Source organism: Salvelinus fontinalis, chromosome 8, assembly GCF_029448725.1.
Source record: "Salvelinus fontinalis isolate EN_2023a chromosome 8, ASM2944872v1, whole genome shotgun sequence".
Taxonomy (NCBI): Eukaryota; Metazoa; Chordata; class Actinopteri; order Salmoniformes; family Salmonidae; genus Salvelinus; species Salvelinus fontinalis.
The window spans coordinates 2,167,865-2,186,331 of NC_074672.1; the positions used below are offsets into that span (position 1 = coordinate 2,167,865).

An 18,467-nucleotide genomic window follows, 5' to 3' on the forward strand; every position below is an offset into this window, starting at 1 on the left:
AGTGAATCATATTTTAAATTGGCTTACCCCCAACGGCATTGCGCGTGCTCTTAGAGGGTAATCTTGAGAGCTGCTCCTAACGTTGGGTTGTCAGGGAGTATTTGGCACTATTTGTGCTCTCGTTGGCACTTCCCCAAATAAGAATATGGCAAGCCGGGAGAACTGGGAGAGTCGAGGAGCAAATGTTTTTGTGACCCATCCATTTCACAGGAGGCTTTCCAGGATCAGGATAGCACTGTGAAGACTCTTTCAGCGCCATGCATGTCATGCCTCTTAAAGGGTCGTATTCTTGATGCTAAAAGGATGAGTGTTCACAATGTGTAGAGTGAATGACGAATCGTAGCCAGCCTGAAATAATTTCAGCCTGCCGCTTTAGAAAAACGCAGCCTCAGTGATAGTCAGCAAAAATGTCATGCTATACAGGCCAAATACATGCATACCTTGGCATACATAAATCACAGAGTCAACCTTTACAGACAGCTGTGTCACTCCTTGTGACATCAGGTGTGATGCTTTAAAAGATGCGATGCAAATTTGCAGCCTTTGAGCTCTCAACTATGTCAAACCCATGATTTCTCCCTTGTGTATAGTAGGTTATATAAAGCACGACATGAAATATGCACTACATAACTCACTGTACTATGCTTGATATCCCTGAGAACCCTTTTTTTGTGTAAAGTTGATTATGCAAAGCATGCATAAAACATGCACGGCGTGACATATCTTCCTTATGGTCATTCACTGAACTAATACCGAAATAGGAGCTGTTCAGTACCATACAATAAGTCCAGTATTAAGATACAGTACTGCGCTCCGCCTAACATTAGATGATAAGCTTGACTGCACATCCAGAATGCAGCTGTACCAAGGACACCCGCCTCGAGGGAACACAGCAGCTATGGCTGCCAATAAAGTAAAGTCCCACAGTCTGTCTGCAGGCAAAGGGAAGTATACTCTTCATAGATCTGTGAACATAAAGATAACAAGCCAGGGCCTAATTTCACCTGCCAAAAATAAGAATAATTTTAAAAAATCCTGTGAAATAGGCCTAAATCTGCTCACACTCATAGTCTCTATTTTGACAGTAACCAATTGCACCAAAACACACTTTGAGCATTTGAAGGCCTTTTACTCTGCTCTGAGTCCTCAGTCCTCGCATACGACTGTGTCCCCCCACGTCACCCCCAGCACAGCATTCCTCACTTCTGTGCTGATGTGTGACAGTTGACACAGCTCAGTGCCACTCACAGCATTGTTGCAGCAGCCTCGTGGGCATTGGAAAAACATCCAGGAAAGACAGGGAATAGCCGCCCGCAATACAAAGCTTGCAGGGAAGGAGACAAACAGTCAACTTTGCGGTGGGTTGCAATGGGGGATAAGTATAGTATCTCAATGACTGTGGTGTGTTCCAGTGTGTCCAAAAATGCAACCTCTCACATAATGTTCTAAATTCTGGCAGTAGGTTTTGACATGGAAAGCAACAAATAAACAAACAAACCTGAAGGGCAGAAACAAATGTGTCCTTTCCCTCCACTGTTCACACAACAAATAATGCTCAGCTGACTCCCAATACACCATACCTAATTCAATTCAATTACAGTCTTTGTACTATAAAGGGATGCTGTGCCAAGATATATTGTAGAGGTTAAACACAGAAAAATGGCTTGTCCATCTCTAATTTAAATCTGACTGTCGATATAATACACATCTTTATCTACCAAGACGATAAATGCAATAACATGTTATTCAATTGATAATATAATCAAAGTTGTTTTTCTTTATTTTGTAAATGTGCTATATCAAAGCAAAATGTTTTCATGATATGTCATTATCTGACAACTTGTAAGTATGAAATAGTAATATAATCATAAATGTTTGCTTTTTCCAATTTCAGTACAAAATCATAAGATAATATTGAAGATTTTTATAAATACAAATATCTATACAATTTGTGATAATACCATGAAAGAAAAACTGTCTGCACATCTGAGGGACACTTTGTGATTTTGGTAATGAGGCCCCTTCATCTACTTCCCCAGAGTCAGATGAACCCGTGGATTGGATACCATTTCTAGTCATTGCGTTAATGCTAGTTAACATTGGCTCATGAAAGTACAGTACCTCTAACTTCCTTCATACTGTACACAGGGACATACAAATGCTATCCACGAGGTCATCTGACTCTGGGGAAGTGGATAAAGGGTCAAATAGAGAGAGATAGTAATGGCGTCTTTTTGTAGGCACTAACTCCGCCATGGCTCGTAGGACAAACGCCTATGTAGAAATGAATGGCGTTTTTATAGGGTTTTTGGAAAAAGAAGGTATGTGGTAAACACAGGCTTAGGAAATCGTAGGAGTTTTGTTCTATGAGATAATCTTCATCAGCTGAAGTCACTTTTTGTGAATTTTGAAGCATTCATGTAATAAGAAAAAACACATAAAGCACATGAAGGCTTTATAATAATTATTTTTTAATTTCACCTTTATTTAACCAGGTAGGCTAGTTGAGAACAAGTTCTCATTTACTGCGACCTGGCCAAGATTAAGCAAAGCAGTGCAAAACAAACAACAACACAGAGTTACACATGGAATAAACAAACATAGTCAATAATACAATAGAAAAGGTCTATATACAGTGTGTGCAAATGACGTAGGATAACGGAGGTAAGGCAATACATAGGCCATAGTGGCGAAAATATTACAATATAGCAATTAAACACTGGAGTGATAGATGTGCAGAAGATGAGTGTACAAGTAGAGATACTGGGGTGCAAAGGAGCAAAATAAATAAAATAGATAACAGTATGGGGATGAGGTAGTTGGATGGGCTATGTACAGGTACAGTGATCTATGAGCTGCTCTGACAGCTGGTGCTTAATAACCTCTAACGCCTACAAAACCCGGATCCGGGATCCCCCCCTAGCATAGCCTAGCCTAAAGCCACAGGGATATCATATAATAAAATGTTCATGAAACCACAAGTCCAAGACACCAAATGAAAGATACAGATCTTGTGAATAAAGCCATCATTTCTGATTTTTAAAATGTTTTACAGGGAAGACAAAATATGTAAATCTATTAGCTAACCACTTTAGCAAAAGACAACTTTTTTTTTGCTCCACCATTTCTTACTGCATCAGTAGCTATCACAAATTCGGCCAAATAAAGATATAAATAGCCACTAACCAAGAAAGTACCTCATCAGATGACAGTCTGATAACGTATTTATTGTATAGCATATGTTTTGTTAGAAAAATGTGCATATTTCAGGTATAAATCATAGTTTACCATTGCAGCCACCATCACAAATCGACTAGAATAACTAGAGAGAGCAACGTGTATTACCTAATTACTCATCATAAAACATTTCTTAAAAATACACAGCGTACAGCAATTGAAAGACACAGATCTTGTGAATCCAGACAATATTTCAGATGTTCTAAGTGTTTTACAGCGAAAACACAATATAACGTTATATTAGCTTAGCACAGTAGCAAACCAAACAACAGCACTGATTCCAGCCAAACATAGCGATAACGTATTCACCACCAAAATAATATTTTTTTCACTAACCTCAGAATTCTTCAGATGACAGTCCAATAAATAATCATAAACTTGACTAGAAAATACAGGGTGGACAGCATATGAAAAACAAATTAGTTCTTAATGCAATCGCTGAATTACATTTTTAAAATTAACCTTACTGCGCAATACTGGGTGCAATACAGGGTGCGATAGCGCAAGGCTACATGGAAAATAATGTCGTCTTATGCATTTTACTTTTTCAACAGAACAACGAATTATCAGCATAAATAGTACTTACTATTAGCTGAACTCCCATCAGAATCTTGGGAAAGTTGTCCGTTGGCCAAAATAATCGTTGCTGGGTTGGAGAATGTTTCCTTCGACGTTTTCCTTCGACTGCAATTAGCAGTACACAATGGCATTCGAGAGAGAGACACCCAACTCAATACAATGTCAGAAAATGAAATGCCCGAAAATTGCAATATACTGACATAAACTGAAATAAATCGGTTTAAAATAACAAGATTATGATGTCTTTAAAGCCCATATCGAATAAAAACAGAGCCGGATATTTCTAGTTTCTAAAACCAGACGTTCTAAAAAGACATGCCAAGACCCTCTTTGCGTCAGCGCGAAGGACCAAAAGGCTGGACACCTCGGTTCCAACCAATTTATCAACTTTCTGAACTGCGTAGAAACTCCATTTCAACTCCCCCTATTCGCTAACAACCAGGGGAAGGCGTATGCAGTGCATCTCAACCAATAGAAGACAGGCAAAATTAAAGACAGGTCTCAGAGCAGATGAGAAAATTTGCCATTCTCACACAGACATAGGAAAAGTGCTCTAAATCCAGTTCTCTTTCACTTACAGACATAATTCAAACGGTTTTAGAAACTAGAGAGTGTTTTCTATCCAATAGTAATAATAATATGCATATTGTACGAGCAAGAATTGAGTACGAGGCAGTTTAATTTGGAGACCAATTTGTGCTATGTCGAAATGGCACCCCCCTAGTGGCAAGATTAAAGCTAGTGAGGGAGATATGAGTCTCCAGCTTCAGTGATGTTTGCAGTTCGTTCCAGTCATTGGCAGCAGAGAACTGGAAGGAAAGGCGGGCGAAGGAGGAATTGGCTTTGGGGGTGACCAGTGAAATATACCTGCTGGAGTGCGTGCTACGCGTGAGTGCTGCTATGGTGACCAGTGAGCTGAGATAAGGCGAGGCTTTACCTAGCAAAGATTTATAGATGACCTGGAGCCAGTGGGTTTGGCGACGAATATGAAGCAAGGGCCAGGCAACGAGAGCATACAGGTCGTAATAGTGGGTAGTATATGGGGCTTTGGTGACAAAACAGATGACACTGTGATAGACTTCATCCAATTTGCTGAGTAGAGTGTTGGAGGCTATTTTGTAAATGACATCGCCGAAGTCAAGGATCGGTAGGATAGTCAGTTTTCGAGGGTATGTTTGGCAGCATGAGTGAAGTAAGCGTTGTTGCGAAATAGGAAGCTGATTCTAGATTTAATTTTGGATTGGAGATGCTTAATGTAAGTCTGGAAGTCGAGTTTACAGTCTAACCAGACACCTAGGTATTTGTAGTTGTCCACATATTCATATTCATCAAGGTTAACTGACTGGTATTATCTCATAGAACCTCAGACCTTATTTTTCTTTGTTTATCCCAAAACCCTATTCCCCATTGATTTTCAAGCACAGGAATGGCTGAACAGGTAGCCTAGTGGTTAGAGCATTGGGCCAGTACCCAAAAGGTTGCTAGATCGAATACCTGAGCTGACAAGGTAAAAATATGTTGTTCTGCCCCTGAACAAGGCAGTTAACCTACTGTTCCTAGGCCGTCATTGTAAATAAGAATTTGTTCTTAACTGACGTGCCTAGTTATTTAAAAAATAAATAAAAATGAGATACACTACATTACCAAATGTATGTGGACACCTGCTTGCTGAACATCTCATTCCAAAATCATGGGCATTAATATGGAGATGGTCCCACCTTTGCTGCTATAATAGCCTCCATTTTTCTGGGAAGGCTTTCCACTAGATGTTGGAACATTGCTGCTGGGACTTGCTTCCATTCAACCACAACAGCATTAGTGAGGTCGGGTGATTAGGCCTGGCTTGCAGTCTGTGTTCCAATTCATCCAAAAAGTGTTTGATGGGGTTGAGGTCAGGGCTCTGTGCAGGCCAGTCAAGTTCTTCCACACCGATCTCGACAAAACATTTCTGTACGGACCTCGCTTTGTGCACGGGGGTATTGTCATGGTGAAATAGGAAAGGGCCTTCCTTCCCCAAACCGTTACCACAAAGTTGGAAGCATAGAATCGTCTAGAATGTCATTGTATGCTGTAGCATTAAGATTTCCCTTCACTGGAACTAAGGGGCCTAGCCCAAACCATGAAAAACAGCCCAAGACCATTATTCCTCCACCAAACTTTACAGTTGGCACTATGCATTGGTGCAGGTAGCGTCGGACTGCCAGATGATGACGCGTGATCCAATGATGGCGAGCTTTACACCACTCCCACCGACATTACGCATAGTGATCTAGGTTTGTGTGCGGCTGCTTGGCCATGGAAACCCATTTCATGAAGCAGAGGCAGTTCGGAACTCAGTAGTGAGTGTTGCAACCAAGGACAGATTATTTTTACGAGCTACTGTAAACTTCTGTGGCCTACCACTCCACGGCTGAGCCGTTGTCGCTTCTAGTTGTTTCCACGTCAACATAACAGCATTTACAGTTGATCAGGGCAGCTCTAGCAGGGCAGTAATTTGATGAACTGACTTGTTGGAAAGGTGGTATCCTATGACAGCGCCACGTTGAAAGTCACTGAGCTCTTCAGTAAGGCCATTCTACTGCCAATGTTTCTATGTTTCTATGGAGATTGCATGGCTGTTTTATACACCTGTCAGCAACGGGTATGGCTGGAATAGCCGAATCCACTAATTTGAAGGGGTGTCCACATACTTTTGTATATATAGTGTAACTTTTTTCCTTGGTTTTAAGATTACAAACTGGCCACAATCCTGAAGTATCCCTTTTACAGGACAGCGGACCACCCCATAAATGGAGAAGGGGCGGAGCGAGAGGGTGGTGTTGAATTTCACTGCCGGAGCACGTGACTTCAATGGGTCCGCTGCAAAAGCTCTTCTCAACTTCTCGGTTCACCGCCTCTCATCGACAAATTGCCGGAGGGTAGTTTGGCTCGACACCGGTAGTTATCCACTGCTAAATGTTTTACACTCAAAAACTGTGGAGAGAGTATCGAAACAATTATACTAGGCGCAACTTCCACCAACCACGGAACCAGGAGGAGAAGGCAACAGGTCCAAGGTATTTGATGTGACACTTGTTATTTGAGGTGGCTTACCTTGTCAACATTTGGACAGTGTGCGGTCCAGGTCAAAATTAACATAAGCCAACAGGCAACTGTCACAAACAATTGAACTCCTTTCAGCCCGACGACAACCGTATTTCCAGTTGCGTTTATTTTGTGCACGAACTTTATACGATTTCATGCACGTCAGTTCGGCGGGATGTGAGATTTCGTTATGAATCTCGTGATTGACACTGGCTACACTATCAACACGTAGGGTGGCTTCTCTAATTAGATAGCAAAACAGTTATTTTATCAATTTGCCGTATTATTTTCGCATGAATGAAATGGACCAAGCAATAAAATCTCAATGTAAGCATCATCAAGCGATAAGTAGCGATTTGGCTAGCAGCTAACCGCATTTTGACAGGCTGACAGTTGACTCGATATTTACATCGCCAATTCTTGTAGCTAGGTCAACCAGTTTGTAAACTTTTCACTGTATTTACCATGATATGAGTGTAGCTCACAGATTGCTAAACCCCTATAGTTTCTTTTGCACACAATTTATTGCTTCATTGCGAGCCATCTATGGAACGCCAAGACAGTGGAATATCGATGTTAATCAATCCCAAAAGCCGCGTGCTCAAGTGTTTTTATTTCAGCAAATGACTGTAAGCCACACTGACAGTAACCCCCAATTTCTTTACACATTTGATGCAGTTTTCCCCCAAGATAATATGCCTTCAGAGGAGCAGCTGACAAATTAAATGTCATAATACCTATGACATGATTATTAACATTACAGTGCATGTTGCCGATTTAGGATATGGCCAAAAATTATATAATTACCAATTTCTTGCAAATTTATTGTTAAGTCATAAAAAAAAAACGTTATTATTTAGATCTGTAATAATACTTCGTTTTGTGTTTCTGTATGATTAGGTAGCCTAATCACTGTGTTAAGATATTTTATGGTGCATGATTGATTTATAAAATAATGCATTTATATGGATTATTCCATTGCTCTGTCCAAGACTGGCTGTGTGATGTGCACACCAAACTACTGTGTTTTTTTTTGTTGTGAAAAAGGTATGTGCCCTTTTCTACAGAAAACCTGTGACATTCAGAGCAAGATGCATTGGAGGCTTAGTTGCTGAGTGGGAAATTTGGTGTGTCTGAGGATTTTCCCACCCTGTCACCTCTCCTCATGGTGTGAATCACAGATGCGTGTTGTGCCGTAGCCATAGCTGGATATGCCCTAGTCAGTTCTAACCTAACCAAGCAGTACGTTCACAACTGTTACGACTATCACTATTTCACTTTTATTTTATTTAACTAGGCAAGTCAGTTAAGCACATTTCTTATTTACAATGACTGCCTACCCTGGCCAAACCCTAACCCGGACTACACTGGGCTAATTGTGCGCCATCCTATGGGACTCCCAATCACAGCCAGGTGTGATGCAGATTGTAATTGAACCAGGGTCTGTAGTGATGCCTCTAGCACTGAGATGCAGTTCCTTAGACCGCTGCGCCACTCGGGGAGCCCCACTATAGTGGGCTAATCCTGAAAGGTACTGTTATGTAATAATAACTGCCCTTGGCTTTCGTTCCTTCAGGTCTGTTGAAAATGATACAATCATAGAAGTTTTATCTGCTGTGTCATCAACTCATGATGGGCCCCAGGTGAGGGATTTAACCTACACACTGGTCTGGTACCCTGTGTACGTCAACGGTCCAATCATACTTGGGTTCGCCGTTCTCCCCTCAAGGGCAACAGGATCTGAGATGTGGTCACTGTGTTAGGAGTTTGTTTAACTAATAGGCTACAGTATGCCGTATGGACACACATCAGAGCAGAGCCAGCCAGCCCGCCCAACTTCAGCCTTGCAGGCACATCCATTGTGTTCATCAGCTTCTCTTGTGGCAGATACTCTGTCTATGCTAGGGCAGACATGTTCTTTTTGGTTGGTTGTCTATTCTAAGTTTGAGGGTTAGACCGTACAATGTGTTTTTGGAATAGCAGAAAAGTCTATTGTATAGCCAAGTACAGTATTTTGCATGCAGATATAATTAGAGGCAGAAGAGTGAACTGCTTTTTCACAAGTCCAGAGTGTTTCTGAGTGACTTGTGTTCTACGTAAAGTTTGTTTCCTTCTTGTGTGAGCGATGCCAGTTAGACTTAGAAGCCTCACACGACTTGGTTTCACATGGCGGTAAATGTGTCATCACAATGGATGCGATGGCTCTTGGCTCCCCCTCTTCTCCTTCCTCTTCAAAATGATAAAGTCAAGTGTGACACTGGAAAGGAAAATATTCTTTGACTTCGCTCTGAAAAACATGATAGTGACTCAAAAGCTCCTGGCAATTTATTTTTCACATGGGCTGACATTTTCTGTCTTCTTGTAACCTTTGGAACAAATCGTTTTTGCCGGATGACCTGAGATGGGTTATTGGAGGATGGTGGGAGAGCGTTCCCATTTGGAGACCTTTACTGCAGGACATGAGATGTGTATCCCACAGAGCTGCTGATTTGTATTTGGAAATGCCCAGTGTTATTCCTAAAACTGGCCTTTTTACTATCTGTAGATTCGTGTTGAAGGTAAAGAGATGGGGTTTAAAGGAGTTCAAATGATACTGTAGCTAAATAGTTGGCCTGTCTGCCAAACACACCCATGTCTAACAAGATGTGGGGAGCAAGACTCCTAGCAATGTGGTGTGGTTCAGGGGTAGGCAGAGATGTTTGCACGACTGATTGTAGTGTAAGAGCGTCCATTTCAATTTGGTATAGAGTTTATACCAAAAAGGAAATCTCAACACATTTGAAGTTCGGTTAGCAGAGGTCCATAGTGGTGAGTAGCCTTACCACAGCCCTGTCTGTCCCTTGTGTTCAGTTGAACCGGTGTTTGCCTGCCTCACAAGGCTGAGACTGTGCAGGAGAAACTCATCGGGTTGTGACAGATGAGACGGGTCCCCCACAATGGCAGGGTTACCCCAGAGATGTCACGAGGCCCTCGCTAAACGGTAAATGCCTCAACCCGAGTCGACCCACTCACTCGCCGAGACGCCAGAGTTGTGTGGGTTTTATTTCAGGAGCGAGGAGCTCAGATCTGAGTGAAACCACAGTTTCGAGAGCTGAGGCTTCGGATGCCTGTTATGAAAAAAAAAAAAAAAAGACATCAGACATTTGGGGTTTGTTATAATGAGCAGTAGTGTGGTGTCAGTCTTCCGTCTCTCTTTAGTTGTTTTTCAAGACATGTTGGTTTCTGTGTTTGGAGAAAGTTGTTTCTTTGCTATTGCCACTCTTGCTGAATGAGTAGAAATAAATTGCAAGGTTATAGTCGTTTTGGCCGTGGTGCTTGCTGACATAGCCGCTGCTTTTGGGAGTGGGGTGAGTGTGGGAAAAGACTGAGAGGAGGAGGAGGGTGGGAGCCGCTAGCAGGGGTGAAGAGTGGATTGGGGAAGTAAAGCCCCTGTGATGTAGGGATATGGGAGCTCTAGTCAGCCAGGCTGATGGGGGTTTGACAGGCCAGCTCACACATACTGATTCTGTCTCAGTCCACTGTTTGTTTCCCTGCTCTCCTAGTCCTCCCTGTGCACGATGAAAGGGTTAAGTCAACCCCCCCCCCTTTATATTGACTCCTTTTATTTCTCCCTTTATGGCTTTGATGGTATTAAATAATCATTACATGTCGGCGTGCACAGCTCTCCCGTGTTCATGAGGGAGAGAGAGAGCAATTAGGTCAGAGTAGTAGAATAACTCCACTTCATTTAAGTCTTAGTGGCAGGGCACCTCACCTCGTTGAAATTCTAATATACAGTTGAAGTCGGAACCACTCCACACATTTCTTCTTAGCACACTATCGTTTTGGCAAGTCGGTTAGGACATCTACTTTGTGCATGACACAGGTCATTTTTCCGACAATTGTTTACAGACAGATTATTTGACTTAATTCACGATCACAATTTCGGTGGGTCAGAAGTTGACACACTAAGTTGACTGTGCCTTTAAACAGCTTGGATAATTCCAGAAAATTATGTCATGGCTTTAGAAGCTTCTGATAGGCTAATTGACATCATTTGAGTGAATTGGAGGTGTTCCTGTGGCTGTATTTCAAGGCCTACCTTCAAACTCAGTGCCTCTTTGCTTGACATCACAGGGAAATCAAAAGAAATCAGCTAAGGCCTCAGAAAAACAATTGTAGACCTCCACAAGTCTGGTTCATCCTTGGGAGCAATTTCCAAATGCCTGAAGGTACCACGTTCATCTGTACAAGCAATGGTACGCAAGTATAAACACCATGGGACAACGCAGCTGTCATACCACTCAGGAAGGAGACGTGTTCTGTCTCCTGGAGATGAATGTACTTTGGTGCGAAAAGTGCAAATCAATCCCAGAACAACAGCAAAGGACCTTGTGAAGATGCTGGAGGAAACGGGTACAAAAGTATCTATATCCACAGTAAAACGAGTCCTATATCGACAACCTGAAAGGCTGCTTAGCAAGGAAGAAGCCACTGCTCCAAAACTGCCATTAAAAAAGCCAGACTACGGTTTGCAACTGCATATAGGGACAAAGATTGTACTTTTAGAGAAATGTCCTCTGGTCTGATACAAAAATTGTTTGGCCATAATGACCATCGTTATGTTTGTAGGAAAAAGGGGGAGGCTTGCAAGCTAAAGAACACCATCCCAAACATGAAGCACAGGGGTGGCAGCATGTTGTGGGGGTGCTTTGCTGCAGGAAGGACTGGTGCACTTCACAAAATAGATGGCACCATGAGGAAGGGAAATTGTGTGGTTATATTGAAGCAACATCTCCAGACATCAGTCAAGAAGTTAAAGCTTGGTCACAAATGGGTCTTCCAAATGGACAATGACCCCAAGCATACTTCCAAAGTTGTGGCAAAATGGCTTAAGGACAACAAAGTCAAGGTATTGGAGTGGCCATCACAAAGCCCTGACCTCAATCCTATAGAATTATTGTGGGCAGAACGGAAAAAGCGTGTGCGAGCAAGGAGGCCTACACACCTGACTCAGTTACATCAGCTCTGTCAGGAGGAATGTGCCAAAATTCACCTAATATTTTGTGGAAGGCTACCTGAAATGTTTGACCCAAGTTAAACATTTTGTAGGCAATGCTACCAAATACTAATTGAGTGTAGGTAAACTTCTGACCCACTGGGAATGTGATGAAATAAATAATTCTCTCTACTATTATTCTGACATTTCACATTCTTAAAATTAAGTGGTGACCCTAACTGACCTAAAACATTGCATTTTTACTGGGATTAAATGTCAGGAATTGTGAGAAACTGAGTTTCAATGTATTTGGCTAAGGTGTATGTAAACTTCCGACTTCAACTGTACCTAAATCTCAGATTTGGAACTTAGAGACCAAGGCCATTGTGTTATCTGAGAAATGCAAGGAGGCTGCTGTGAGACCTTAATATTATCGGCTATTGTATAATCTAATCAGGAAGAAACAGCCTAGAATGGATAATCGGTTATATTTGAGGTCCCTCACCAGTATAATATTCCTGAAGATTTAGGTCAGTTTTCTTTTTAAATGAGGCTAAGCTTAAGACTGATCACTGAGCTATTATTGTATTGGATGTGATTGAAAAGACTATTGATTTAGACCTTGAGATTATGATCAGATTTAGCCTACATGGTATTGTTTCTCTGATCTCTGTGAGAAAGACAAAGCCAAAGTTTAACATTAACTTTGTCTGTCAATCCATTTTGAGGACTGTTTTTATAGAAGGTGGTTGAATACTTAGGCTACTTTGAATTGTGTTACTGCGTTCATACTGTCTATTATGGTACATTTCACATTGGTCTGGCATTGTCTTACATATACACGCTGTCGGCCAAATCTTTTTTTTACCACATGAGACTTATTGTGTTTCACAATTTGTGTGGGGATATTGTGGCAGTGTCATACAATTCCATAAAATTTTTCCACAGACTCTTTTTGCCCAGTCGGACAGTCTCTTAACTTGGCGGCTGACATTTCCAGTGAAAGAGCTCTTTTGTCGTTAGTTAATCACCGCCCTCTCCATAAAACAATGGTATCAATTGCTTCTTCTGAGTACATCCACACTGCTGTAAAAAGCCAGGCTCATTCTCCTCCCAGTCAGTCCAGGCAGGCAGTGAAACCACTTCATTACCAGTGACAGCCCAGCCATACTCAATAGGCACACTGCGGGAACTCTGTCAGACTTTCAGCTAACTGTTGAGATGTGTAAAAGTAGAATCCACAAGGTGCAATTGTGAAATGTGGTAGCGCTTTGGTAGTTTTCATCTCATGTCAGTCACTCGCTCGGTTTCCATTCAATTGGTCGACAGATTTTCACGCGAATAGTCTAGAATCCGCATGAAGTCAAATATGCAAATTGTCACACCATTTGTGTTTCCACCAGACAGACTTGTTGCAGAGAAATCGTTGCGTAGCGACGTACGTAGTGCACACCATGTACTTCTTTGGTACATTAGCGTTGGATTTTTATTTGGTACATAAACTTTCCATTGCATTTTGAACTCTACCCATACTTTGTCACAAACGTTTGCTTGCACTCTAGCCAAAAATGTTGCAAATACGGGGCGGTTAGGCTAGTCTATGGATAAGAGCAAGAATATTTTTATTTGTCAAACATTTTTGGCTAGAGTGCAAACGTTTGTGACAAAGTATGGGTCGAGTTCAAAATGCAATGGAAAGTTTATGTACCAAATAAAAATCCAACAATAATGTGCCAAAGTTAAGCGAAGAAGTACATGGTGTGCACTACGTCGCTACGCAAGCATCGATCATAATGTCACCAGAATAAGACTAGTGCTGTCCCTGGCCAACCCGAAAAATATTGGTAGACCGAGAGTCGTTTGTTCATTTGACCAATCGATTGGTCATAAATATAAAACGTATCTTTCCATATAGACACATCCTATGTGTTTTAATCAAAACAACTATATGCATTGAGTTTGTTTGACCAGCAATTGATTTGATTAGGTCGAGCTTAAACTTGCTTCTCTGTTTAAAAAAAAAAAGAAGTTACAGGGCGTGACTGACTAGCACCCGTTGTCTGTCACTCCTCCTTGCTGCAGCGACCATCACAGAACACCAACAGGGTTGATCACGATGTCCGTGTTGCTGAAGCTGTAACAAGAGTTCTGTTACCGAATTCCCGGATTTGTTTAGGAAAAACATTGCCTCAACCCTTGCTCTCTTTACGTGACACATGTATGCATCGCATGAATGTGACCAATAGAATATCAAAATCGCATCAATAAATAGGTTAAAACAAACTGAACACCGTAACACACACTAGAGGTCGACCGATCAATCGGAATGGCCGATTTAATTAGGGCCGATTTTTCAAGTTTTCATAACAATCGGTATTTTTGGACACCGATTTGGCTGTTTTTTAAAAATGTATTTAATTTTTAAATTAAAACAAATTATTTTTTACACACCTTTTATTTAAGTCAGTTAAGAACACATTCTTATTTTCAATGACGGCCTAGGAACGGTGGGTTAACTGCCTTGTTCAGGGGCAGAACGACAGATTTTTACCCTGTCAGCTCGGGGATTTATTTTTGCAACCTTCCGGTTACTAGTCCAACACTCTAACCACCTGCTTACATTGCACTCCATGAGGAGCCTGCATGGCAGGCTGACTACCTGTTACGTGAGGGCAGCAAGAAGCCAAGATAAGTTGCTAGCTAGCATTAAACTTATCTTATAAAAAACAATCAATCTTAACATAATCACTAGTTAACTACACATGGTTGATGATATTACCAGTTTACTCATGCTGCCAAACATACCCTCATAAAACTGACTATCCTACCGATCCTTGACTTCGGCTATGTCATTTACAAAATAGCCTCCAACACTCTACTCAGACTACATCCAATTTGCTATCACAGTGCCATCTGTTTTGTCACCAAAGCCCCATACACTACCCACCACTGCGACCTGTATGCTCTTGTTGGCTGGCCCTCATTACATATCTGTCACCAAACCCACTGGCTCCAGGTCATCTATAAGTCTTTGCTAGGTAAAGCCCCACCTTATCTCAGCTCACTAGTCACCATAGCAGCACCCACCCGTAGTTTGCGCTCCAGCAGGTATATTGCACTGAAAATCCCCAAAGCCAATACTGCCTTTGGCCTCCTTTCCTTCCAGTTCTCTGCTGCCAATGACTGGAACGAATTGGAAAAATCACTGAAGCTGGAGACTTATCTCTCTCTCACTAACTTTAAGCATCAGCTGTCAGAGCACTGTACCTGTACACAGCCAATCTGTAAATAGCACACCCAACTACCTCATCCCCATATTTATACTTACCCTCTTGCTCTTTTGCACCCCAGTATCTACTTGCACATCATCTGCACATATCACTCCAGTATTATTTTGTCTGCCTTTCCTCCCTACTCTTCTACATTTGCACACACTGTACATCTATTTTTCTATTGTGTTATTTACTGTACGTCTGTTTTTGTCGCACTGCTATGATTTATCTTGGCCTGGTCGCAGTTGTAAACTTGTTCTCAACTGGCCTACCTGGTGAAATAAAATGTGCCTGGCTTTATATATTTTAAAGTTAGGCTATTGATTGACCTAATTTAAGATACCTCTCCTCACTTTTCTTAGACAATTAAGGCAAGGTCTGTTTTCTCATTTCCTGCCTCCGCCGCGTTGTTCTCAACACCCAATATGCTGGTTAACTTTGCTATTATGCGCATAGATATTTGGTCTAGGAAAAGGTACCAATTCCACAGCGCACTGATGTTTCAGAACCGCGGACAGCGACCTCTTTCCAATGCGGGAGAGAGTGCATTTGTTATTGCACCATTGTTCTCAAGTAATATAACCATGTACCATTTTAGTAGCACATGTCTTACTTTGAGTGATGGACTGTGCCATCCCCACGGCCTTTACAATGGATTAGTCCACTCTGATAGGCACGAATCGGAAGAGTCGGCATTGTAATGAAATTGGATTAACTTTTTTTTTTTAAAACAAATTTATACGGTATGACTTGACTCAAATAAAAACTGGAGGGAAACGTGCTTACTGACAGACCTTAGCGAGCCATTTAAAACCTGTCAGTAATATCCAGTTGATCAGCTATCTAAACCTTGTAGTTGTCATGCACAGGTAAAAAAAATTAACGTTTGAGTCACTCACTCTGACATCTATGAACACACAACATAAGACATGGCAAAATATGTAGAATTGCAAGAAATTAGTCATTATGGGTTCAGACCCATGATGTTGTCTCCGCCAACAAGCGGGGTTTGAACAGTTTTGGGTCGCGAGGTGGGGGTTTGTCGCAACGCCGATAAATGCCGATTTTTATTAGATCATTTTTTTTCTCTCTTGCCCCATCTGGACCTTTGCGACCTAGGCAATTTGTGTGACCGAACCTTCTCGAATAGTATTTTAGGTACCCCTGCTCTAACCTATCCCTTTCCAGCCCATGCAGCTGGCCGAATATTATCTCTGTAGCGTGAAAAACCAACATTTTAATCAAATGGTATTGGTCATATGATGATTTTATTGTGGGTGTAGCAAAATACTTGTGTTCCTAGCTCCAACAGTGCAGTAATATCCAACAATTCAGAACAATACACACATCTAAAGGTATAATAATGGAATGAAGAAATGTATGAATATTAGGATGAGCAATGTTGGTGGCATTGAATACAGTATGTACATATGAGTAAAGCAGTACTTTAAACATTATTAAAGTGACCAGTGATTCTATGTATAGGGCAGCAGCCTCTAAGGTGCGGCGTTGCGTAACCGGGTGGTAGCCTGCTAGTCCCAGCTTTGACGCACCTGTACTGACCTCGCCTTCTGGATGATAGCGGGGTGAACAGGCTGTGGCTCGGGTGGTTGATGTCCTTGATGATCTTTTTGGCCTTCCCGTGACATCGGGCTCTGTAGGTGTCCTGCAGGGCAGGCAGTGTGCCCCGGTGATGCGTTGGGCAGACCGCACCACCCTCTGGAGAGCCCTGCGGTTGCGTTTGGTGCAGTTGCCGTACCAGGCAATGATACAGCCCGACAAGATGCTCTCAATTGTGCAAAAAGTTTGTCAGGGTCTTAGGGGCCAAGCCTCATTTCTTCAGCTTCCTGAGGTTGAAGAGGCACTGTTGCCTTCTTCACCACACTGGCTGTGTGGGTGGACCATTTCAGAACGTCAGGGATGTGTAAGCCGAGAAACTTGAAGCTTTCCACGTTCTCCACTGCGGTCCTGTCAATGTGGATGGGGGCGTGCTCCCTCCTTTTTCCTGAAGTCCACGATCATCTCGTTCATTTTGGTGACGTTGAGGGAGAGGTTATTTTCCTGGCACCACTCTGCCAGGGCCCTCACCTCCTCCTCTGTAGGCTGTCTCGTCATTGTTGGTAATCAGGACTACTATGGTTGTCGTCTGTAAACTTGATGATTGAGTTGGAGGTGTGTGTGGCCACACAGTCATGGGTGAACAGGGAGTACAGGAGGGGACTGAGCACGCACCCTTGTGGGGCCCTTGTGTTGAGGATCAGTGAAGTGGTGTTTCCTACATTCACCACCTGGGGGCGACCCATCATGAATTCCAGGACCCAGTTGTACAGGGTGGGGTTCAGACCCAGGGCCCTTAGTACCCTCCAAGCTCATCATCAAGCTATGGTGTTGAAGGCTGAGCTATAGTCAATGCACATCATTTTTACATAGGTATTCCTCTTGTCCAGATGGGATAGGCCAGTGTAATGGTGACACTGTCTGTGGATATATTGGGGTGGTAAGCAAGTTGAACTGGGTCTAGGGTGTCAGGTATGATCCTTTCCTAGCCTCTCAAAGAACTTCATGATGACAGAAGTGAGCACTACGGGGCGATTAGTCATTTAGTTCAGTTACCTTTGCTTTCTTGGGTACAGGAACAGTGGTGGACATTTTGAAGCAAGTGGAGAAAGCAGACTGGGTTAGGGAGAGATTGACTATGCCCTAAACACTCCAGCCAGTTAGTCTGCGCATGCTCTGAGCACGCGGCTATGGATGCCGTCATGGCCGGCAGCCTTGCGACTTCACTTGTCTCTATACTGACGTTTTGCCTGTTTGATTGCCTTACGGCGGGCATAACTACACTGTTTGCATTCAACCATATTCCCAGACACCTTACCATGGTTAAATGCGGTGGTTCGTGCTTTCAGTTTAGCACGAATACTACCATCTAGCCACGGTTTCTGGTTAGGGTAGGTTTTAAGTCAGTGGGAACAACATCCCCTATACACTTCCTGATGAACTCAGTCACTGTGTCTGTGTATACATCATTGTTATTTTCAGAGTCTATGCAGAACATATCCCAGTCTGCGTGTTCACGCAATCTTGAAGAATGGATTCTGATTGGTCAGACCAGCGTTGGATATACCTTAGCACGGGTACTTCCTGTTGTGATCTGAATTGCCGAAGAGAGGGCGGGGGAGTGCCTTGTAGGCATCCAGGAAGAGAGAATAGCAGTTGTGTGTTTTCCTAGCGCGAGTACTACAGTCCAATGTGCTGTATGTAATAAAACAAAAAAGGTTATGTGCTAATAGTGTAAGAAAAAAGTAGAAAAAACTTGC

The 18,467-nt window shown here is 42.4% G+C and overlaps 1 protein-coding gene across 3 annotated transcripts in view; it reads left to right on the forward strand.

Annotated features, from left to right (window-relative positions):
* Positions 1 to 6,662: 6,662 nt before the first annotated feature.
* The window catches only part of LOC129860364 (retinoic acid receptor alpha-like), a 221,807-nt gene continuing 210,002 nt past the window's right edge, over positions 6,663 to 18,467 (forward strand). For 2 of the 3 annotated variants that reach the window (XM_055930705.1, XM_055930704.1), the window contains exon 1: positions 6,663 to 6,872. The gene's annotated coding sequence lies outside the window, so the exon portion shown is untranslated. The remainder of the gene's footprint in view (positions 6,873 to 18,467) is intronic. The other variant, XM_055930707.1, reaches the window with a different exon arrangement.